At 33.1% G+C, this 6,133-nt stretch overlaps 1 long non-coding RNA gene across 1 annotated transcript; it reads right to left on the bottom strand.

Moving 5' to 3' along the window:
* Positions 1–789: 789 nt before the first annotated feature.
* LOC110934501 lies at positions 790–1,540 on the bottom strand. Its single transcript, XR_002588390.2, has 2 exons — positions 1,464–1,540; positions 790–1,324 (listed from the first exon to the last, which is right to left on the bottom strand). It is a non-coding gene; the product is annotated as an uncharacterized LOC110934501 (long non-coding RNA).
* Positions 1,541–6,133: the final 4,593 nt, after the last annotated feature.

The following is a 6,133-nucleotide window of genomic DNA, read 5'->3' on the forward strand; positions in this document are numbered from 1 at the left end:
GAGCTCGGTACCAACCGGTACCGAAAATACCGTTACCGAAAATCCTCAAATGTGGGTACCGGTACCGAATATACCTGGTATGGTACCGGTATTTGAGGGTAAAAACCGGTGAATACTGGTGCTGAACCGATACCGAAAATGTCAAAAATCGGTACCATTCGGTACCGAAAATATATCCGGTTTGGTAAATTTGATACCAATACCGGTACTCGATACCATTTGCTCATCCCCTTGATGATGTTAGTATTCATTGGGTTGTGTATGAAAAGTAATCTAAACGGTGCAATTACTTGCGTTGCTACGTTGCTATAGGATTTGATGAGCTCGGTACCAACCGGTACCGAAAATACCGTTACCGAAAATTCTCAAAAGTGGATACCGGTGCCGAATATACCTGGTGAGATATGGTTCGGTACCGGTCGGTACCGGTATTTGAGGGTAAAACCGGTGAATACCGGTGCCGAACCGATACCAAAAATGTCAAAAGTCGGTACCGAAAATATACCCGGTTTGATAAATTTGATACCGGTACCCGATACCATTTGCTAATCACCTGTTGATGTTATTGTTCATTTTCTTTTAATTTTAATATATAGGTAAACTAGATTTAATTATAAGTTTAGGGTTTGATTTAATTTTAAACAAATTAGAGGGATTAGAGTGTAAATGACCTTGAACCTGAAGGATGGTATTGAAAATTTTCATTTAAAATGATTTTTCCTCTTCGATTCTAAATTCCGAATGGGGAAACTCAGAAACCGACGATTTGTTCTTTTTACGTAACAGATGAAAAATAATTAGGATTCATGATTAAATCACTCATTATGGGAAACAAATAATCTTGTTAATGTTCATAAACTAATCGGTTCTCACAAATTCACATACTCTCTCTCTCTCTCAAAATATCAAAATACTCTGAACCTCCGCTACACAGATTGAAAATTCGGAAGCCACCGCTGGAACAACCTTCTCCGGTGACAACAACAGCCATTCCACCACCACGCAACTTAACGCCACCGTACAAACATGCCATCAACAAACCACAACCACAACCAACCGGAGTTACGCCGTCATGCGTTGCAAAATTATCGCAACCACCATTCACAGCCGTCTACCACCATTCACGCAATTATACGCCGTTTTTCGAATCAGGTTTTGAATAAAAAAAATAAAACTATGATCTAGAAGTTGTTTTTGTTCTAGTGACGGTGTAGCTTTACGTAAACTGTGAATCACCATTGTTGCTCTTAGTTCCGTTTGACTATCCGAAGCGCCTTCAGTCTCCGATCAACTTCTTCTGACAATTATGGTTGAGTAATGGTACCTGATGGTGAATTAAACAGACTCAATAACAACACAAAAATATATACAAGAAGTAATATGATACATGGATAAGATTCGAGTATTTGGTTTTTAAATTCGTGTATCCATCTAAATTGTTTTTTGAACCGAACTTTACACACCCTTGGAAATAACTGTAAATCCCGCCGCATCACACGACCACCCATTTAGTTTAGAATGATTTGTTTCAACAATAGATGTCCATTTTTTCACATGTTCGTAGTCAACATATTTATAGTTTAATTGAAATTATAAAGTCATTGTCCAAAAAGAAACTAATCCTGAATTCTAAAACATTCTAGAAGGTGTAGGTTACCTTCTGGTACTGGTCTCTTAGGCTATGCTCGGTAATTCACTGTATGCAGGGTGCTGACCGTTGGAACTTTTCGCTCAATAGTGTTATATATGAAATTTTTGTATAGAAATTTTTAGATATATACATTTTCGACCTCCTGGTTCTATAGAAATTTTTTGGTATATATGTTTTCGAATCCTCCATCCGTCATCCGGGTCAAGCTTCGCCACTGTCGCTCACGTCTTAAAAAAACATACTTACTACTAGTACCGAGAGTACTCTACTCAGACTATGAGTAGTGGTTCACCATATCAAGTAGAAAAATTCGTTATTTGACGTCCACGTGAGTAATAAGTGAAATTACTCTTGGAATGGTGTAATAGTATAAAATGTATGAATCAAACAATACCATGAGTTTGGACTTTTCATACATACTCACTCTCTTTGTCCAAAAACATTTCTTTGTGTTTTTGATGGATTGCGTTTTAGAAAAATGTCAATTTTTAGGTTTTTTTCCATTGCGTTTTACGCAACTAGGTTTTTTCCATTGCGTTTTATACAACTGAGTTTTCAATTTTTTTTCAAAAATCTAGCAATAGTATACTCGTTTTAAAGATAAAAAACGCTCGTTTTTTTGGTACAATTTTTATAAAAAAATAATGTCGTATGAAAGAGTTATTAACGTTTAAAAAATGAGGAGGAATTAGAGGAGAGAGAAACTATTGGCTAGATTGACTAGAATGCTCCTAACAAACCCGCGCGCCTCCAATTTTTTCCTTCGATTTCACTTATTTAATCTTAGCCCTTAATTAAATAAATAAATGGTCAAGATTACTTCTTAGGCTTCCTACCCATATAAACTTTCTAATCGGACCAGTTCGGTTAGTTTCGGTTTTTGATATATGGTTAACCGAAAACCGAAATTCCGGTTATTCAAAAAACAAAAACCAAACCATCGGTTCGGTTCGGTTAATTCGGTTTCGGTTAATTCGGTTTTATGCACACCCTTACATCTTACAAATATCAATATTTATCCTACGTCATATCGAAATTTACCCTACACTTTAAATTAGGTTCGGTTAGAAAGAATATATATTGAAAAAAAGTTATTAGTTTAGTTCAGAGAAATACAATAATTTAATCAAAAATGTAAATTTACTCTTATAATTTTACTATAACATTAAATAAAAAATTAAATGTAGTACTTTTTTTAGTATAAAGTTATTCTTTTCTATTTTCGTAAGAAAATTTATTCTAATTTGAACCCATATTAATTAATTATTAATTATTAATTAACTCTATAACAATTAATTAATTAATTAACTCTATAACAATTTGGAAGTTGGATGAATAGTAGATATATAATATTTTAAAGATCAAAATTACAAGTATACCCTTAGTTGGCCCAAATCAATTTATGATTTCGTCCCGCTTTAAAATTATGATTTTGTTATCAGTTTAAAATTACGTTTTTATTAACTCTATAACAATTTGGAAGTTGGATGAATAGTAGATATATAATATTTTAAAGATCAAAATTACAAGTATACCCTTAGTTGGCCCAAATCAATTTACAATTTCGTCCCGCTTTAAAATTATGATTTATTATCAGTTTAAAATTACGATTTTACCTCTAGTTCAAAATAAAATTATGTTTTTGCCCCCAGTGAAAAATTACACTTTTGCCCTCGGTTCGAAATTACGATTTTGTCCCGTTTAAATTAAAAGTTTCGCCATTAGTTTTGTTTTCTTCCTCCCGGGTAATTTACGAGCCCTCAAGTTAAATTCACATTTTTGTCATCGGTTTTGTTTGCTTTCCCAGTCAAATTACGATTTTGCCCCACTTTAAAATTACGATTTTACCATTAGTTTAAAATTACGTTTTTACCTCCATTTAAAAATAAAATTATGCTTTTGCCCCAGTGAAAAATTACAATTTTCCCTTCGGTTCGAATTACGATTTTGCCCCGTTTAAATTTACAGTTTTGCCATTAGTTTTGTTTTCTTCCTCCCAGGTAAATTACGATTTTACCCTCAATTTAAATTTACATTTTTGTCATCGCTTTTGTTTGCTTTCCTAGTCAAATTATGATTTTGCCCCCAGTGTATAACTACAAACACAAGATGGGGGCATAGTGCGAGGCAAGTGCCTGGAACTCCCCCATTGGCCCAACCAATTTACGATTTTATCCCCGCTTTAAAATTATGATTTTGCCATCAGTTCAAAATTACGTTTTTACCCTAGTTCAAAATAATATTATGCTTGGCCCACAACTAAAAATTACAATTTTGCCCTCGGTTCCAAATTACGATTTTGCCCCGTTTAAATTTACAGTTATGCAATTAGTTTTGTTTTTTTCCTCCCAGCCAAATTACAATTTTGCCCTCAATTTAAATTTACATTTTTGCAATCGTTTTTCTTTGCTTTGCTGTTTCTTTTTGTTTTTTTTTTTTTTGTCCTTTTCCGCTTTATGTATAAATTATAGTTATTACTGCGCGAAACTATTAAGAAAAAAATGCGCAATTTAGTTGGTTGTATGAACATTCAAATATAGTGATTGTCTAGGGTTCGAAGTCCTTCATTGGAAAGAAATTTTTTTATTACCTGCTGCTAAATAAAAGTTTGAGTATCTTTCATTCTTAATAATATTTTTCGTGATTTATTCCTTCTTCTTTTTCCACTTTTATATTGTTTTCTCTGCTTCTAAATTTGTAATTTTTATAACCAACCGGTAAGTAACAAACCAAACAGATACCATGCTCATCCTGTTAAAACTGAAACGAATCGATAACGTTCGAATTCCCCGCCACGTAGCGCGTCGAATTTGACTAGTTAATACATAACTACTAAATGGTTTTCTTTTTGTCTTCTAGTACAACTTTTAATCTTTATCAAATTTTTCATACACCCCTTCAACTTTAGTGAATTTCTTTTGACCAATTACACTATATCATTTGTACTTTAATAAAATTAATTACATCCCAATAAAAAAAATTATTCCTACTTTTAATTCTTTTTTTTCTTTTTGTTTCAATTGTTTATTCTACTTACTATAATTAAAACTAAGTTTTACATTTTGACGTATTTACTTAACCGTGCTACTTTCTTTATTATCAACATTTCCACGTCATTATTTTTTACGTGGTAAATGCTAATGTACAAATGATCGAAACTGAGTCTTACATATTTTCTACCGCATCTACACACCTGGCGCAAACAAACGGGTTACGCCCACTTCTTATATTAAATATGATCAAGTTACACAAATCAAATATACAAGTTACAAATATTAAATATAGTGTCGTTGTTGTCAACCACCTAATATCTATCCTATAGCGAGAGTCTTGAAAAAGTTGTCTAAAACCTCAAACTTTGCGTGAAAGGAGGCCGAAGCCTATTGAGAAAAAAGAGAGGGAGAGATGTGGATGAAATACGTACTCAAACGGAACGGATGGAGGACATACGAGATACGAGAAAAGAGTTTTTTTTTTTTTTTTAAGTCGTAAAAGTTCAAAGTCATAAAACATTTGTTTTAATTCAAAAACAAAAAATTGTTATCATTCAACTCGTATCGTTGTTGTTATGATCAAAAGCCATATAACATTTCTTTGAAAATCGAAAAAAAAAACTTAAGTCTATTAAGTTTTTTTAACGAGCGACAAGTGGAGGAAAAATAGGTGAAGGTTGGACTGACAGGGAAAATATTCAAAAGTGAAACTGCCAATGACAATAACTTCTACTAGGGGTTATTAAAGGTCAATTTCCCTAATAATAATAATTGTATCCATAACAACAATTTAATGAAATAGTTGATTTTCCGCCCTCGCGTTGCGTCGGGGACCTAATGTCTGCAAAACGCGTGTTGGCAACTGCAAGCAGATACCAAATATCAAGACATAAATAAAAATGATGTGGTAACGATAGTCACTTCTTCATAAAAAATGATTTTAAATAATCTAATATACAATAATAGGACCCACACGTCCTACACGTTGGAAATTCGGTTGTTTTCAGTTCAGTTATTACGGTGCTAACACGTTAAAATATGGATAAGCTTGGTACCGGTAACGGCACCGAAAGTACCGATCTGGAAAATCATCGAAATTAGGTACCGGCACCGAAAATGCTCAGTACTATACAGTATGGTATTTGAAGGTAAAAATCAGTAAATACAGGTATGGTGCTAGACCGGTGTCGAACCGAAAGTAATGATTCTGAAAACGCCAAAAGGTGGGTACTAAATTGGTACCGAAAATGATTGGTATTGTAAATTTGGTACCGATACGATACCGGACTGATTACATGACTTGATATGATTTGCTCATCAATAATCTAAATATCCAAGTTAATTTACATGCTACAATTCATTCATTATAGTAAAAGACAAAAAAGAAAAAAAAATAAGTTGTTTTGTATATAAAACCTCATTTAAACGAAATACAGTTTACTAAAGTGTGTATGAAAAGTAATCTAAACGGTGCAATTACTTGCGTTGC

Source organism: Helianthus annuus, chromosome 4 (assembly GCF_002127325.2).
Source record: "Helianthus annuus cultivar XRQ/B chromosome 4, HanXRQr2.0-SUNRISE, whole genome shotgun sequence".
NCBI lineage: Eukaryota > Viridiplantae > Streptophyta > Magnoliopsida > Asterales > Asteraceae > Helianthus > Helianthus annuus.